Raw genomic sequence first — 19,634 nt, 5'->3', positions numbered from 1 at the left:
CCTCCATTTCCAGTTGAGCCTTCAGGTGACTGTGGCCATAGCCAACATCTTGATTGCAACCTCAGGAGAGACAGCAAGCCAGAACTCCTCGACCCACAGAAACTATAAGGATGATCAATGCTGATTGTTATTTTTAGTTTGAGAATAATCTGTCATACAGCAATAGATAACTGATACTGGTGGTTTCCTATCTTCTCACAGATTCAATTACACAATCAAAGATTGGAAGGAGGAAGGGTTTTGGATTTACATCAGCAGTCCAGTTCTAGTTTAGCTACTTACTAGCTACAGGATTTTAAAAAGTTTTCTGAGGCTCGGTTTCCTCATTACTAAAATGAGGTTTGTGATGTCTGATAAGATAGTAGGTATATAAACCACCTGGTCCATAGCTTGGTACATCCTACATATGTTTAATAAGTACTGGTTACTAAAACAATACTAATTGTTAATATAGTTACATTGTTATTGAAAACCCTTAAGGTACAATGAAATTGCCTGTTTACACTACATAACATTCAATTCAGGTAACTCCTACAATTTGGGGGCACTGTCCACTTACTAAAATAACCAATCTTCCTGGGAACTAAGAATGCTCTGATGGCCCTTGTATGATCCTTATTCAGAAACTGCCAGAAACCATGAAGTGTGTATTGAACATAGTTAACGATCTGCCCTGACCCCTTCATCTCCTTTACCAGTGCTGTGCTCATCCCACAGTGACCTTGGAAACTGGAACTGTCTCACCCTAGCTTAGAACCAGAAGTTCCTGAGAGTTTATAGTCCTTGAGGCAGCCTATAGTCCAAGACTGACTGGTCCTGGATAATAAAAGGATGGTTCCTATGCCTTGACAAAGGACAAATTTAGATGTAAAATGTATGCTCCAGGATCAAGCTGAGTCTGGAACTTCATCTGAAATGAAACCGTTGCTTGGCTTCTTCCCCTTTCCTCTTCTACTTTCCCAATCCCTCGCTAGTAGTTCCTGGAAATCCTCCCTTAATAACTTGCACTGGAGTCTTTGGCTCAAGGTGTGCTTCTGAGAATATGCAGGCTACAACAGAGAACTGAAGGTGTGCCTGTCCTCTCACAGACACTTATTTTCTGTCTTTAGGAATAAATGTGACTGATCAACGCAAAGTCAGTTCAATTGTTGGTCTGATTACTTGGAAATTAGCATAGGGTTAAGGGGGTTATTTTTTTTGCAAGTTTAAAATGACTAGAAATGCCACTGCTTCCAACCTAGCTGACAGTCAGGTAATTGAGTTGGAAGCAGCATTGGTAAGAGGAATATTGTGTCTAGTTAAATTCAAATTATACACATCACAGCTAAACTGTGTAATGCAAATAACATACTCAGTGATAATAAAGGGACTAATGAATGAATATATAAGCAATACTGCATTTTCTACAATTCTGAAATTTCTTCTCAACTAAATTACCAACTCTGAATCACTCATTGCTCCCAGGGGAAGAATAGGAAGGAAGTTAATACATAATAAGCACTGGTTCCATGCCAGGCAATATGTTAAAATGTTTTATGTATCTTTCAATCTTCATACTCACACTCTTAAGGAAAGGAGTCCCACTTTACAAAGGAAAAATCTGAGGATCAGAGTGTTTGAGTAACTTGTCCATAATTACAAACTCAGTAGTAAGAGAATAGATTGAATCTGAATTCTATTTCTGTGTAAACACCAAAATCAGGCTCTTCCAACCACAATGATCTGACATCAATAAGAAAAATGTTGATGTAACCACATGGTTGCTGCACAACTCCTATAGATGAGTGAACCCAATTTGAGTGAATTTGATACACGGAGGACACTTCTTAGTGTACATTTTAAATAAACAAAGTTGCCAAGTCCTGTCCATATATTTAAGACCATTTGGATTCACTCTAGTGAATCTAGCAATGAAGTGTTAGGATTCTGTGTGATATGCCTACATCAAGATTAGTCCTATGCTTACACATAATATAGGTATATTACTGTTTTCATCTCTCCCTTACAAGAATGTCATTCTTCCACCCTGTATTGATTATCTAATAGGTCTGAAATTAAATTGAGTGAGAAAGCAAACATACCATTACACATATATTTGTCTTATTGCCCAAATTGTTTGGATTAAGTTCATTAGTGGATATATTTCTACAGTGGTGAATTTTCAGTCAGTAGATTTACAGGGGAACCCAACAAGGAAGTAAGTAGTATGGGGAGACTGAGATAAGACAGGGTAGGTATTTCACTTGAGCAATGAAACATGAAAGTGCTCTTGGGAAGCCAGGGCAATTTTGAATTATGTTGATGGAGAACTCCGTTCAGTTCACTTGACCATGCTTCTTTCCCTGCTCCATTCCCTGACTCATGGGGATTCATTCTAACTCTACTAACCCACATTTCTTTCCTTAGCCCATTTTAAATCACTGTTTCTGGACTAGGTATATAATTTCACAATATACACCAGAAAGTCTTTAATGAAGGATAAATGGTTGTGGAAAATTCTCTCCTCTAAAATAGCCACTTCCCCTGTAGGAATTTTCCTTAAGAATTATCAAATCATTGACCTTGAAACGTCTTCTTCCCATGAAGTGGGTTATTGTATGCCCTGCTTAGAGTGCCTTCTAGTTCTATTCTGAAAAATATTCCAAGATATATGCAAAAAGAACTTTGTTAACTCCTGAGCTAAATATTTTCATAGGATTTACATGGCCTTCATATGGTTTGGGGGATGAACAATGATATTGTGGCATGGTAGTGAGAAGACAGAGGTGAAGGATTATGTCTTACAAAATTAATCATTGATCAAATGTGATCAAATATTTTCACAACCTAATTGTCTACCGTTCATCATCTGACATTCTGGAAAAAAGTACAAAAATATATTTGCATAGCAAAAAAGAGAAGGCAAGCGCAATGCTTCTTCCAACAAAAGTTATGTTGATTTTTCAATCAGAATAGAATTTGTGGCTTTTGTTTTCTGAAAATATCTAATATCCTATTGACTTGATAATCTTAGACATGATGTTCTAACAGAGGATGCTTCCGATATTAAATTTCAAGCATGCTATAAATATCTTGCTAAAGATCTAACATGATGCATCAGGCTCGGTAAAGATCAAACATGATGCATCACTTCATACCCTCTCAGCCTCTTTTCCTCCACTCTTTGCTGTGATAATCAGAACCCAATCTTATTTCCTTGTATGGAGCTTACATTCTCTTGGGTTTGGGGTGGAGAGCACACGATAAACTAGTAATGATAAAAACAAAACTGAAAATGTTACTGGTTAATAATACAGAGAGTGACTGGGAGACTATTTAATATCTGGTTGGATAGGAAAGATCTCCCTGAGGACCTTTTTTAAAGTTTAAAGTTGAGAGCTGCCTATGTGTGTTAACATTTAGGGGAAGAGCGTCCCTGGCAGAGGAATTAGAAAGTAGAAATGGCTATGATTAACAGAGGAAAAGAGAGAAACCAGTGTGGTTGTGGCACAGGAAAGACGGGGGTGGTAGATGAGACATTTTTTTTTAATGTTGCTTATTTTCAAAGCCAAATAGCCATTCCTTATCCGTATTCTAACCCATACATGTTTTCCATAGGATTTTTCCTTTAAATCTTCTAATAAAAGGCGAGTCCAAGAAGATGCTTTATATTTATTCTGTGGCTTCAGGAACCTCTGAGCAGGAACCTCTCACTGCAGCAAACTAACCAATATCTCTTGTTCCCTTATAAACAAACCTCAGATTTTGTGTAGAGTGCACATATGCTCAGTTAAATGTATTTATCTTCTCAGATTTCCTTGCAGCTAGGAGTGTTGACTGACCCAGTTCTGGTCAATGAAATATATAGAGACATACGTATACAGCATTTTTGGGAAAACGTTTGAAATTGATAAAGCTCAAGTGGAAAGATTTTGACCATTGACAGTTATCCTTTGTTCTCTCCCTTATCCTTTCTTCCTGCCTTGAACATGGCCATGACACCCAGAGGCTGATCAAGCCACTTACAATCATGAGGATGAAAGGCACATACTAACCATGGTAGAGCAGAAAACCAGATGGTTCCTGAGCTTCTGATGGAATCATTACACTATTAGACTGCCTTCCTTGTGTTTTCACTTCAAGAGAGAAAAGCCCTTGTGTACTTAAACTGTTATTTGTTGAGGAAAAAAGACACAGCTGCCTGCCTTAAAAGAATTTACAATGCAATCAGAGAGGCAATGTGAAAAAATTTTAAAGTGCTATATATCTTCAAATCCAAATACACATATATCAACTTGAGTATACGTTAATTTAGAAAATGCTAACTTTCATTATGGTGTTCAGGGTCTGTGCTGATTGCTCACCATGCCTGGAATTTATAGTAGGCAAGTACTCAATAAATATTCATAACTGAATTAATAAACTATATAAATGCAGACTGACTAAAGTAATTTGGGATTACTCACAAAAGGCTTTGTAGAAAAAGTACATTTTGAAAGAAATAAAGGTAATATATGGATGGAAGAAAGAGATAACGTCCCAAGTAGGAAAAGAATGGCACATTCAAACATCAGTTGGTGTGTGTCGTTTTGCGGGTAAGCATGACCATGCTGATGCTTTTGGAGATAATGGGAAGAATATGGATACAATGATTAGATTAGATAAATACCCTAAAAATAACATAATTTTTAATGGATCTTCTAAACCTTATGATGAGATCTGACAATGAGAGGAGAATAAAAGGTCCTTGGAGAAAAACACCAAGAAAATAATGTACTTGAGAGGGAAATTTGCCTCTGTGATATGAAAAGCAAGAACAATTATAATTCAAGACAGAATATCAGTGGATGGCCACGCTTGCCAAGCTTCAGACACACACACAATAAAATGGCAATGGGATAAAAGTAATCAGAAGATTTATCTGCAAATTCCAACCCATGTATATGTATAACAAACAGGCATCATTGTCAAGAACTATGAAGAAACAGATTTTACTGGATTTGCAAGCTAACAACTTAGCCTGCCACAGTTTCATGGATGATGACGTAAGATACAAGGCTCCTGGGTCAGAGATAAAGAATGATTTATTAATCACGGCAAAGGCATTAGCACATGTCATGGCAGTTCCTTGAGCCCTCCTTACAACAGATTAACGTGAAGAGGGCCAGATGACACCTGCACATGCAATGGGGCGCAAGACAGGAAAGGAACATTGATCTTAGGGAACTTAAATCTTTTATAATGGGCAATAAGTATGTCTGCCCTTGGCTCCAAAGAGAGACACTATTTTCTATCTCCCTCCTATCTATAGTCTGGAGAAGATAGTCCAGGAAAAATGCAGTCAGTCCCTCTTCTCAAAAAGTGCAGAGAGGTCAAGGCACATGGAGAGTTGTTCCCCAACAATCATTTGAAAATATCTGGAAGAAAAGTAGGCAGAAAGGCCATAACACAATAAAAAGAATTAAAACTTGGGAACAAAAATAGTAACTCAAAAGTAAAGAAACCTACTTGAGACAGGATGAGTTCAAAAGTGACGAGAGTGAAAAAATGGAAAGGTTAAAGGTGAGAGAAAAACAGAACAAAGGAAGGACTCAAGAATGAGAAAGACTGGGAATATGGCAGAACCTTTACCATATAAAATAATATTACATATACTCTGTTAAATTCAATCCCCAAATCATTTATGGAACACCAACTCTGTGAAATTCAACCTGGCAGGAGTTGGGGAAATTAAAACACAATAAATATGACATTCCTGTCTTTGAGGAATGAGCAAAATATATAAACATATACATATATAAAACTATAACCAAAACTCTCTATAATAAAGTTGATCTTTAAATATTTAGTATTTTTAGTAAAAACAATGAAATGTTGGGGACTTTTAATTAGCTATTAAAACTTGGCCCATTGTGGTCATTTAAAATTAAATTACCATCTACAAAAGATTAAATGAATGGTCTGTTTCACACAATAGTGGAGGAAAACTTCTCAATACATCAGTCTTAAGCTGCCTATGGCAACCAGACTTTTGAACATTAGAATGTAGTGTGTCTAAAATAGTGTCATAACACTGTTTCTGGAAAAAAAACATTCAGGGGAAATAAAAATTCCTTATTTTTGGAAAAAAAATTACTTTGGCCAAAAGCCTAAAGATTTCACAGATTCAGGACAGTTAAATAGTGAAAGGAAAACTTGCCTTTAAGCTTCAACATCTTTTGCTTTAGTAGCACTACCAACATTTGGTCATGTCAAGGAACCACGACAGTTTGAAGGAGGTTTTTCACCACATGGGCTGTGCCACTATTTTGGAGTGTGATGTACAGATGCTCTTATGACACCATTTACCTTTCAGCACTTATCACAGTTTGCAATTGTTTATTTACTTGTTTGTTTTACTTTATTACTCTCTGTACCAGCCACTGCTTGAGCCCTTTTTGTATCTTCTCAGCTCATCTTTTTACATTAGCTGTTGATGTGGCAACCAGCTGTGAGCAGGTATGGCCTGCAAGCACCTTCCCTCAGATGCACTATGTATCTATTGCTGTTTCTACCACCACTTAGTGGGAATGATTTCAGGAGACAACTGACACATTCCAAAAAGTGGAATCACAAGGAAGTGAAAGACATGTGAAGCAGCCTGAGACCCATGGGGGATAGGGCCATTAGATGTCCTAGGTAGCAAGTCTGAGGTACATTCTACATGGCTTCTCAGGAGGCTCCAGTGGGATTGAGTCCAGCTCAATGACAGACTCTTCTTTCCTTCTGTCTCTCTCACTCTTACCCATTCCCTATTCCTGATCATTAGGTTTCTGCTCCCCAAATAAACCTGCATCTAAACCCTTATCTCAGCCCTGCCTTTGGGGCAATCCAGGCTAAGACATTACCTATCTTGTCCATTTAAAGGTAAACTCCATGAGAAGAAGGAATATGTTCGGCTTCCTTGACACGAGAGGGAAGTACGCATTGATGAACATTAATTCTATGAATTAATTCATAGAAGCACCTATGACTCCAAGTACTTTCACGTATAGTTCCATTAGGAATTTCTTTACACTTGATAAATCCTTCTATAAAGCACCTTCCACAGATCTGAAATCATTCACTTCAGCCTAGAATGAATGATTTCCATCAAGAATTATTTTTATCTCCCTTAAAACTCCTAGAACAGATCAGTTGCAGTAGAAGAATGGGAAACCTGAAATAGGAAAGGGTGAAGAATGAGAAAAGAGGGATGATTAGGAGCAGGGTGTTGGAGGAGGTCATGGAGAGGATGTGATTGCCAGTTGACCTGCAAGCTGAAAACCCGGGCAATCAGGGGCCCCTCACCCCCTCCCCTGTCCTTGTAATGTAAGTCCCACCCACCTTTCCCACAGTGTGAGCCATTTTCAAGGATGCAGCCTTGAGAGAGCAGTGTGTTGTTGAGACCATTTGGACTGAATGCCTCACAACCCAGTTAAGGCCTCTGTATACACCTTTAAGATTTTAGCAGGTGAGTGCAGAGATCTGCTCATCCTGCAGCACCCAAGACAAGTCTCATAAATTTCTCTGCTGCTTAAACCTGCCATCTACCAATCTGGAGAAGCTGCCTTTCTTTGGTCTCTCCTTAGATGGGGCTGGTTTGCAAACCAACACAGGGAGACTCTCAGGAAGGGTAACCAGGGTGGCCTGAAAGAGTTGAAGGCAGAGGGAGTGAACACAACACAGGAGTAGCTGGACACCTAGGGGGAGAGAGAAAGGAAAGGCTTGCATGTGTGCACAGCCTGCTTTGCCCTTTTGTTTACCCATCTCTAAGGATAAACAATTATCTTCTTCTTGAAGATGATCAAATAAGCCCCAGGAAGAAAGTGATCAGAAGTGTCCTGATTGGACTGTTGTGAAAGCTACACCACTAAGAGAATGATAAAGAGAGTGGAGTGAACTGGGGTTTGGGAAAAGGAAATAGATATTATCTTGAAAGAAAGCTAGGGGAAATTGAAATAAAAATAAAACCAAGATTAGCGAAAGACAAGGATAAATGAAACAAAAAAGCAGAACGATCGCTGACTGCAAATCAGCAATGAAAAGAAAGATAGAAAAGTGTGCCTGGAAATCTATTTTTTTAATGACATTTTCCTCCAGTTTCTCGTATTGTTGTCATTGTTTTTTAAACTTCCTTGGTATGACTCCCTCCTGTGACAGTAATTTCCCTAGAATTAACAGACTAAGTTTTGTCTATTTTTAACACATCAGATAACTGAAAAAATTTAGGAGGCAATTTGTTGAGGAGGAGAGTAAAGTTTATGTGTGATAAAAAATACTTTGCCTTGCTGTTCAAACCTGCCACAAGTTGAATACAATGACTGCAGAGGAAGCACTTTGGCCAATTTAAAGCCTCTCTTTGCCACCCATGCCTGTTGCTAAAGGGCTTCTTTGCAGTGTCTCATTGAGATCTAGGTGGTATTTCCATAAAGGGGCGGACATGGAATTTGATCTCAGAAAATGGATGTGGACTTAGTCTTGGAAAAGTGCAGATGCACAGTTTCTGGTGTTCTCCAAGTAACTCTAATTAGTAGATATTCCCAGTGTAAACTGATAGCAATTACCATCTTTAACTTCTCCATCTCCACTATTACACCTATGTAAACAATCACCACGTTATGGCCATTAAACTGGGTAATAAATATACTTCACTCTTTGTCTCCAAGGTAGGAGTGTATTATATTTTAGCACATATCATTTTTGTTGTGATTATTGACATGCCCATTGCTTTACTACCTCACATCTTTCATGAAGATCAGACCAGCAGCACACAGGAAGACCTCTCATAGTCAATAAGCTTTTGCTCAAACACCTCCTGGCACGAAGCCTTGATAAGCCCACTTAAAAATGGATTTGGCTTCTTTAGGTATAGTAAGTTTCCCATCATTGGAAATTTCAGGCAGGACTAGATAGAAAATCACTAAGATTCCTTCAAGCCACAAACTTTATGTTTCTATACTAAAGCAAAGTCAAAAATACAAGGGCACATTCTCTTTGCATACATTTCCCTTATCTATGGTATTAAATCAGCTACGCTCCTATTCAGTGTGCTGTGCAGGGTATGATAAACCATGTGCTCAAGGCATACACTCAATAAATTTGTGTCAGGAAGGAATTATGTCTCATTGGCAATATCATCTCAGATATAATGTGCTTGCTATTTAGTAATCTCATGTAAAGTATTTTGATTGTGCAAAATGAGAGTAAGTATTATTTAATATCCACATTTATTTTGCTCATTTTCTTTCTATGATGAAATTGCACCAGCAACATAATTGGCTAGCAATGACCTTCAAAAATCTTTAATAAGTTAGAGACTAAAAGTGAAGAGGCCAGGTTAAAGGTTTTGTCTGCCAGATAATACAAGGCTAAAGGTCAAGTTTATAAAAAATAAAACATCAACCAGAGAGCTCTGTTTGCATAGCTATGAATCCAGAGGGCTGTATATGATCTGAACTCCCTATCAAGGTATTTATTTTGTCCACATGTGATGCAGAAAAAGAAAATGCATCACATTTTTCGTGCAGTTTCATGCATTTGACTTGGAATTGCTTTAATCTGATGAAAACAATACTACAGTTGATTCTTGGTAGAGTAAAAATGTTTCACTTAAGAACTTAAAGGGCTGATCTACTTAAAGCTTCAGCATTTCTTATTCTTGTGAACACCTAGGATGCCTAAATAATTCTTTCTGGGGTGCAATTTTCTTCATAAGTATGATGGATCAATATTCCCTGTGTATCAAAACAGCTGCTCTCAGAAAGAAAATTACTTGAGACTGCTACATCATGGGAGAAGCTAAGTACATATGGTAGATGGCAAAAAGACTGTAATTTGTCACCCTTCCTTGTACCCACACCCTCTGCGATGTGATTTTGCAATTCCTCTTGCTAAGGAGGCAGAGTTCATTTCCCTTCACCTTGAATCTGGATTGGCCTTGTGACTTATTTTGGCCAATCTATTGCAACAGAAGTCACAATGTGCCAGTTCTGACCCTGGGCCTCAAGAGACCTTACATGCTTATTTCTGCTATTTCCCAGAACCTTGTGACCATGAAGAAAACAAGCCCAGGCTAGCCTGCGGGATTATGAGACACATGACCTAGCCAACAGCAAGCCCACTCGTAGACATGAAAGTGAAACCATCCCAGGTCAGCCAGTCCTCTGGACACCTTGTAACTGACCAGACACATAGTCAAGCCCCAAGGAGATCAGTTTAGCCCAAACCAGAAGAACTGCCCAGACTAGTGAGCTTATTGTTTCATCCACTATATTTTGTGATAGTTTATTACACAGCAGTAGATAACCTATAAATGACAATTGTCTGAAAGAGTGTTGCTCAAAATACGCAACAGAAAATGATGGAATCCAGTAATGTAAGGAAGTGCTGGAGGACTTTTTTTTTTAATGCCAAAATTCAAAAACAAAACCCAGTGGTCCAGATGCAACTGATCCTAGAAATGGGGGACAATTGATGTAGCTATTCATAAACAAAAAAGAGTTAGCATTGAAATTATTATAGACAGGGAAATGATTGAAAGTCTGAAGTTCCAGCAACAGAAAGATTGGTGGAAAACAGAAAGCACTGAAGCTGTGATTGCTACCTGGTAAATATTGATTAAGGAAAATGGAAACTGAAAGTGTTAAAAGCACAGACTGAGCATAGGTGTTGACTGTGGGCCTTGCTCCCACCCCAGAGATTACTGCTCACTTCTTAGCACTGTATTCAGGATGAAATGACAGATTCTGTAAAGCTGTTAAAGCTATGTCTTAATGTTTTTGCTTCCCAAGCAGTGAGAGCTTTCTATTTAAATTGCTATCCCTCAGAAGAGCTGCATTAGCAAGCAGCAGAGGAGGAGATCTGGGTAAACTTGCCATCTTGGATTTACTCCCTAACCTCCCATTTTGTCCTTTAAAATCGAGATTTTTCAACACTTAAGATTATAAGTCTTAAACCTGCCTGAGTTGAATTCTTTAACACTAGATTGAACAATCAAGGCCATTTTCTTTAACATTTGCCTCACCCTCTCTACCTGCTTTTTCAATTCGGTTAAAGAGAGTCAGGAACCAAGAACTATTTAAAATGCACAGTTCATAAATCTTTTGATGTGGGAACAATTCAATACCCAAACCACATAGCTGCCAACTTCCACTTCTTCACCTTTGTTCTGTATTTTGATTTGGGAAGACACAAAGCTAAGAGAGCGTGATGTATCCCGGGGAGTGGAATGGTATAGCAACCATTAGAAAATAGGAGTAGTCGAAAGTGGGATCTTAGGCCTGTTATTAATCTACCTCACATCATTTTATTAAATTATTCTGTAGATCCATAAGCCAAGAAATGAGAAAAGCCAATTGAGGTATTAATGGCAGGGTGCTAAAAAAAAAAAAAAAACACACTATAGTGCAAAATGAATGATCACCCCTGAATGGGGCCTCTCAGAACAAAAGGCTAAGGTCTGAAGGACAGTTGTGTGTGGTTTCAGGTAGGCCATGAATGGCTCCTGCGCACTTTGAAGCTGCTATATTAGAGATCACTGGGCCTTAAAATAGGCAACCCTAGATATTCTTCCCGAAGGGGAAAATCTTTGCACACCAGTGACATCAGATAAGGGAGGGGCAGTTAAGTTTGACACTCATTATGGTAGTAGTGGTCTGAGCTGCCCCCTGGCAGACTACATAAAGTCAGGAAATGGTCCTAGAGTTAAGGAAGAAATCAACTCCTAAAAGGATTATAAACCCTGTATGTAATAAGTATATAACAGAGTAGCAAAGAAAGAGGCTGTCTAAAAGAGAAGCTTTAGCAGTATCTCTAACGTTCAGTCACTTAGGAAAAAAAACAGAAAGCTGAAGTTTCAACAATACATAACATCTGTTAAATCTGGATGTAGAGGGGTTTTTTTTCTTATTTTTCTATCTTTTATTTATGTTTAAAATAGCTCATAATAGTGTACATATAATAAAAAAGAACCAAAATGAAGTGGAATAATCTATGTCAGCCCACAATAGAACTAGCTGTCTCCTAGGAGATGTTTAATGATAACACAAAAAGAGAAGTCTGAGTGGATAGGTAGGCCTATTTTCTGGCCTACTTCTGAATGCCAGGTTGCAATGAGATTTAGAAAAAAATCCTTTATCTGGCAGGATGGTGAATCTCCTAATTCTAACTCCTATTTTCTCTGTCTTCTCTGATATGGGCCTGTTTTCCATGGTATGGTTGTAAGAATAATACACGATAACAGCAATGGTAGAGTGTAAGTCATTCTCTGGGTAGAATAAAGTTCTTATGTGCTTAAAAGCTAGAGAAATAATCCCCATTTCTCTAGCCAATGTAGCTGATCCCCTTATTATCAAAACGATAAACTCGGTAGTATGACTAATTGAAATTTGCATGAATCCTCTTAATAAAGGTATAAGAAAACATCTATATAGATGCTTGGTGAAAAACAGATATTCTGATTACTTTCTCTGGTTTCTTAGTCTACTGACATTTTATATATTTGTCACTTGGAAAATTACCACTTGCTAAACCTGGCTATTTGGTCTCCTTGCCCCTAAAGGATCTCTTCCTATGATCACATCCCCTAGGTGCCAGCAGTACACCTGGCTCTCTGCCCACTCGGCTGTGTGATATTGCTTACCTACAACAATGAGAGACAAGTTAGAAAGCAGCGAAGAGCTGCCCTTCCCATGTGTTTGCTAAACACAAAAGGGCAGGCGAAGAGCACACAGTCGGTGAGCAAGAGGCCAGCTGCCTTACAAATACGTAGTTTGAAGCATTCGAAGGAACAAGGGCCCAGTAGGTGGCTGATCTGCTGCCTCTCTACTCTGTGTGGGCCCTTAAATCCTTTCCTTTGAGCTCCCTAATATAGCTCTTCTAAGGGATAACTATTTAAATAGAAAGCTCCCACTGTTTGGCAAGTCAAAAAGCATCAGTTCACTGTTCTAACAGCTCTACAGCAGCTCTGAAAACACAGAGAAGATGGGTGAGCAGGAATCCCCAAAATAGTCTATTTGATCTACCAGAAGTCACTTAGTTACAGTGCTGCAATTGAGAAGGGAAAAGTCTTTCCCTGGCCACTCCTTTTCATCATTAATATCCTCAGAGATATCCAAGTAATAAGTTACTTTGGAGACACTCTGCTTCTTGTTCACCTGCAAGTAGGACTTCCCAGTGATTCTATCCTCTATCAGGGCATTTATTTTATGTCCCAACTATAATACTAAGCCATGCTCCACAGCCGAGGTGAAGAATCTTTCTTCATTCATGGTGACGTAATTATTCCAAAGAAAGGTTGGAAGTATGCAAGAATTGATCTGTAAAAACTGTTGGTATTTAAAAACTCAATACAAACTGTTGGGTTAGATTCACTGGGAACTATACAAGTGTAAGGAATTGGGGGAGGGGGAACCAACATATACAAAACAGCTCAACAAATAATAAAAGCAGGTGTTTAGCACCCTGTGCTATGTTACAGACTATAAATTCAGAGGTCACATAAGGGAAAGATTACTGAGGGACAAATGGATAAAAGCTTCATAGAGTTGCTGATGAAAGATGTGAAGTTTGATGTGAGTACCAGGAAAGGGTTCAGTAAGATGGGAATAAGTCTAATGGTGGGAATAAAATGGGCTGTAGGAAGAAACAAGCACAACCATAAGGCACTGAAGATAAAATCAGCTTGGTGTGTGTGTGTGTGTGTGTGTGCAAGCGCGTGTGCAAGTTTGTGGGATAGTTGTGGGTAGTGGAAACAGGAAGAGTATGAATTGATGTCTGAGGGCCAGTGTGACTCAGTGATAGTTTCTCTAAGGAAGTTTTGGCTAAAAATACAGTGGACTTTCAACAAAAGTGATGCTGTAGGAAACAAGGAGACATAAATTTTGGGAGTGTCTTCACCTATTGATAAACAAAGTGGATAGCTGGAAAGAGCATAAATGAAGCATGCAGTTATCGTGTGGTTTCCCCATTTGTCTCAGGTGTAGTAATGGGAGAAAAAAGTAGGAGGACCATTTTATCACTAATTCTCCTGTAAATATTCACAATTAACTGAAGAATAATAAAGGAGAACAAAATTGAGGATAGAGAATAGCAAGGACAAGGAGCAAGTGACATGTACAAATCTGCAAAATTTGACCCTATTATCTAAACTCTTCCTAAAATATATGAAATGTTCAAATGATTTTTTTTCCTTTACACACTTGAAGGGAAACAAATCCTGTGTCTTTGTGGTAACAGGGTATCACAGCAAGTAATGAAAAGAAGTACCAAATGTCCTCAGTGCTAGTTGACACTAAAGAATTTCTAAATGTAGCCTCAAAGGTTTTTTTTTTTTTGTACTGCTTGTTAACTTAAAGGATATGTAAAATCATCCCAGCTACTGGCGAATGATCCATGACAAAGAAAGATATATATTTAGAATTTGTTTGAACAGAGAACTTTGCAATTGCTATTCTGCCGTGTCACTTAGACACAAGGGCACAATCCCCAAAGCCAGACTTTTCAAGTTTTGAGATAAAAGGTATGAAGGAAAGAGTAAAAAGTCATTCCTTAACTAATAATCCAATCTTCTCTTTTTCTTCCATTCTCCTTTCTACAAACACAGTACAGTGTATTCAGGTGATAAAGCCACACTTTCAGTATCACTCCAGTCAAATGCTGTCTGTCTTGCTACAAGTCACACAGAGTAACATCAATTAATTTACTGAAAATGGCTTCCAACCTAGTGCCAGGCCATTATGGAATAACCTTATAAATTCCTCAAGTTTGGTATCTGGTACAACACAATCTGTGATTTTATCCATACTTAACAATTTTCTTCTTGATCTGCACAAGGAGAATGAATGAAAACATTTTAATTTGACAAGGACGAAGGGTGCGTAGACAGTATAATGGCTCTCAGAGATTCTGACCTGACTAGCCCTAAAATGGATATTTTTGTGACATGACCCATATAAGGAAACCCAGGGGATAAGCTGAGCATAAGGGCCACAACCCCCAAAACACGGCTGTTTTATATTATATTTATACATACACACACACACACACACACACACACACACACACAATCCCCTATATAACTAATGAAGTTAGGGGTGTGTTTCTGGGATAGGAAAGGAATGAAAGCTGATAATTTGGCTAGTCTGCCTATTTTTTCCATGGAATAAAAAAAAATCTAATCATGTTATATCCCATTTTTACCCTACACAAAAGTGTTTAACTCTCAATTCTAAGTTATAAGCTCACTACACAGTAGATATTAGTTTGGAGAGATATGAAATCTTTGTCTATGAAAGTGTGGCTTTTCAAAATGACTCAGTTATTCTTTAAGAAACTGAGAGTCAGAATTGAAAATTAAATGTGAAAAACAAATGAATATCCAGGAGTGTTCTCAAATTTGATCTTTGACCACAAGCGGAATTTTAGCCTTTAAAAGTCTTCGGATAGTGATTAAGTTTTGTTGGTGATTTAATTCACAGAAAAGAACTGATTGGAATCAATTCACTTGTCTACACAGTAGCATTTTTTTTACCCCCACGTAATGTTCACTAAAACATAAAAACATTTATAGGTTCTATGTTTCCTTTTATAAACTTTGCGAAAAAGCTATAACCCACTTTTGCTGACAGGATTACTTTTCTGACTGATTAATAAAAAGCATAAATGAATTTTATGATCACATAGATAAAATTTTAGTGAGAAATATATATTGCTACTGTTGGATTCCATTTGTCTTTTTTATTTTTAAGCAATCCATGAATAAAATTTTTGTAGGTTAGAGGAATAAATGTTTTCCATGGGAAAATACCGTTTTTTAAAAATTTGGTACAGTTTGGCATTGTTTGAATTTATGACCACAAACATGAACTTCTTAGGTAATAATAACTTTAAATGATTTTTGTATTTGAAGAAAAGCCAGAACATAATATTACATGCAAAATGTTTTAGGAAAACTGGTTTTTTCTAAGATCATCAAAGTAATACATCCTAATTTCAGAACACTAAAGACAGAAAAATATTTAAGAAGGCAATTTACTCATGGATTATATTTTTTAAATCTCTTTGTTTTCTTAACTTGGTTTAGTATTCTTATAGTACTTTCATAATGTAAAGATACATCTTTAAATACCTTAATTGTGGAGAAAACCATAACAGGAAGCAGCCCTGTCCAAAGAAAGGCACATATAGAGATCTGCCACCATCCCCTTCCTTCCTAATTTTAGTAATAATGAGTAAATAATATAAGTGGCTCATCTAAGATCATTAATTAATACTGATGCTGTGCTTTTCAGTAGGTATTGTCTATCTCTGGACATGCACATATTTATCAAAGAGCTGAAATATAGTGAATTCAAGAAATGTCTTGGGTGCTATTAAAAAATAAATTAATTAAAGAAGGATATGGCCTGGCTCCTGCCCTAAAGATGTTCCTCATCTGCTTAATGATGCAATATACATTGAACAGGAAGAAAACAAGGACTGTGAGAGGGTATAGCTCAGCGGTAGAGCACATGCTTAGCATGCACGAGGTCCTGGGTTCAACCCCCAGTACCTCCATTAAAAATAGAAGAAGCAAAAAGCAAAAGAGGTATAAGAAAACAGGAATTTAGCTGGTAGTTTTGGCTAGCGCTGCAACATCAAAGCAGAGAAGGGAGCATTAGGATTAAGCTCTCAGTGTCAAAGAAGACTATATAGAAAGGTTTTTGCCATAGAAGTAAAATTTTAGTCTAGGAAAGGATGCAGTTTCCAAGGTAGTGTAATATAAAATGACATGAAAGATTAACCCAGACCCACAGAAGAACCAGAGAATTAGAGATAAGAAAGGAAGGTGGACTGTCATATGGAGTAGTGTGAGAGTAATCAGAGTGGAGGAAGGAGAGTGACACAGTGCAGGGGATGGCTGCAAAGGGTGGCTGAAGTTTCTGGTAAAAAAAGATCAAGAAAAAGCCAAGAAAATAATAGACATGAAAAGGCAAATATACGTTTCATTCATTCAGTTATTATCTGTAGAGTCTGTATTATTTCCCAGCAGTGTATTAGGTACTGGGGGAGCAAAGAAGAACTATATAGAAATGTCCCAGCTCTCATGGAACTTGGATTCTTGTTGGGAGAGACAAAAAGCTATATAATAAAGTATCAAATAATAATAGATGCAATTAAGAGAATGATGATAGGTAATGTTGTAGTGAGGGTCTAGGTGTACACTTTGGTCTGATAGTCAGGGAAGACTTCTCCAAGGAGTTGCCATTTAATCTGAGACCTTGTATTTCGAGAAAAGCAGGAAAGATGTTGACAGAGGGGACAGCAGAGGCCCAAAGGTGGAAAATGAATTGAGGGCCTGGCTGGCTAGAGCTTAGTGGGCAAGGTGGAGAGTGCTATAACTTGAGAGATAGATGGGGCCCAGGACAAAGTCATGTAAAAGCAACAGATAAATGAAGATGATGCCTTTTCAATTATATAATGGTCTAAATATTTTCAGACTCTTTTAATATGGAATTTTAACTTGTTTTTCTTTCCCTCTAAATTGGAAAGAGAGAATGGAAATCTGTTCTCATACTAACTTGAAGCTTAGAAGATTAAGCCCTCCCTGAACACAAAGAAAAGGGGGATGAATTCAACTTTGGGTTAAATGAGCCATTTAAGTCTATGGTAAAATAAATAGAAGTAAAGTCTGAGGGAAGAGGCAGAGTAGCTTAGAAAGCAAGAATTCCAATGAGATATGGGACTCACAATGCTCATCAGTCCTCAGTGCTCCTCACCTTCTCCTCAGAGGGGGAGACTGACCTAGAGGTGATGGATTTGAGGTGAGGCAAAAAAGTGTGGAAAACCAGACATGTAGGCCTGTTCCTGTCTGGAAAGCAGCCAGGACAGCAGAGAGGAAGGTTCTCTGGTAACTATCCTTGGGGAGACAAGAGGTCCTCCCAAGTGATCTGGTAAGATGGAATGAACTCTGTTTAAGAAAACATTGAAATGCAACATATTTCTTGCAAACCTTACTTTATGTAATTAGATTCATTTTAGTAAAAATACATAGACAAATTCAAATTTATACAATCATGTTGAATGTCTAAATTGGCATTTCCCAAAATTCAGTGGGATGACAAGGCTTTATGGAAAAACAAAGAGTGCCCCCTGGTCAAAAACATACAGGAAACACTGGGTTAAAAACTCTTCAGTGTTTTTTTTTAGGTGCAGAATTTCTCAGAGCCTTTAGTTACACTTTTGTCTCTTATGAACCTCCAAGTAGGAGACACAGAATTCAGCATTTTCCACTGTTAATTGATCAAAGAATCAGAATATTTCATAGAACTAATCTTTCTAGAAAAATGCATTGGTATGTAAATGCAGGACTAAACTGTATCATCAACTAAAATGTGAAAAGAGATGTGGACAATGGAGACAAGTCAATAAACACAACGCAGGTTAACTTGTAGAGTCAGGTACCCACTGCATAAGAGCACTCAAAATGTTAAACCTTGTTTAGTTCAATATGATAGTCCTTACTGTAAATTACGTATAAATCATATGAAGAGAAGCAAGGTTTATGATCAGAATTATTCCATAAATATTTTATGCCACACTCAGCTATTGATATTTGTGTGGCTCAGCTCACTTAAACAATACCATCTTCCACTCTAACCTCTTTAAAAGAGAAGGTTGACATTTTACATCATGTTCTCTATTTACTACCTCCATTTTTATAGATTTTAAAATGTATGAAATAATATAAAGGATAAGAGAGCCATATGGTAAAGATTAATTTAAATAACTTTTATTGCATCTGTTAAAATCAGATAAATAAAACCCTTATCTTAGTTAGTAAAATTAACTATTGCGTCTCTGATGTGTAGATCAAGATCTACAAATGGACCTGCAAATATCCTTGAGTAGGTCCTGGAGCCATATACCACTGGCACTGGCCCTTCTCAGTCAACTTCACCCCATCTTGCTTTGCTGGGATTTCCTGTGGGGAAAAGAAGGTTCAGCCAGCAAGGTTACATTCTTGCTGAGTCTGTGACTTCAGTCACTGTGATTACCCTTCCCTTCATCACCCAAAAAATAATCTCAAACTACATGGGATTCCCCCTCCCCCATTGTAGTCTACCCAGAGAGTCTTTCAGTGGCTTAATCTGGAATATGCCTTCCAAATATGCCTTCCAAATTCTGCTAATAAGAAACTGAAACATTAACTTTATAATCTCAGAATAAGAAATAAGAAGAGTTTATAAAAATATTTTTACAATTAAGTTTCCCTGGCATTTTTGCTGAAAATAAAATTTGCTCTTGATCAAATATTCATTTAGTCCAATCCAACTAGAGTTAACTTTTGTTACCCAGGTCACCAGAAAGTGCAATTAAACCAAAGTCAAAAAAACAAACAAACCAAAGTGATGTTGAAGTAGTACATAATGGTCACTGTTATTAAGATAACTTCCATACACTGTGAGTCTCCTAGGAAATCTTTTGTTAAAATAGGCAATTGTACTATAATACATTAAAATATAACTTTAGTAACCCATGTATTGTATATATTAACCTACTCCAAATATTCAATCTTCATTCTTTTACTATTTAATATAAAGGTTGAAGGCCACAGGACCGTATTACTTCACTTTAGAATCGTTGTGTATTGATGT

At 37.5% G+C, this 19,634-nt stretch overlaps 1 long non-coding RNA gene across 1 annotated transcript; it reads left to right on the top strand.

Annotated features, from left to right (window-relative positions):
• The first annotated feature begins 1,461 nt into the window (after positions 1-1,461).
• Positions 1,462-16,509, top strand: LOC116662107. The gene is made up of 3 exons (XR_004318090.1): positions 1,462-1,537; positions 12,026-12,030; positions 16,498-16,509. It is a non-coding gene; the product is annotated as an uncharacterized LOC116662107 (long non-coding RNA).
• Positions 16,510-19,634: the final 3,125 nt, after the last annotated feature.

This window comes from Camelus ferus, chromosome X, assembly GCF_009834535.1.
Source record: "Camelus ferus isolate YT-003-E chromosome X, BCGSAC_Cfer_1.0, whole genome shotgun sequence".
Taxonomy (NCBI): Eukaryota; Metazoa; Chordata; class Mammalia; order Artiodactyla; family Camelidae; genus Camelus; species Camelus ferus.
This window is presented reverse-complemented; position numbering and strand designations above follow the sequence as displayed.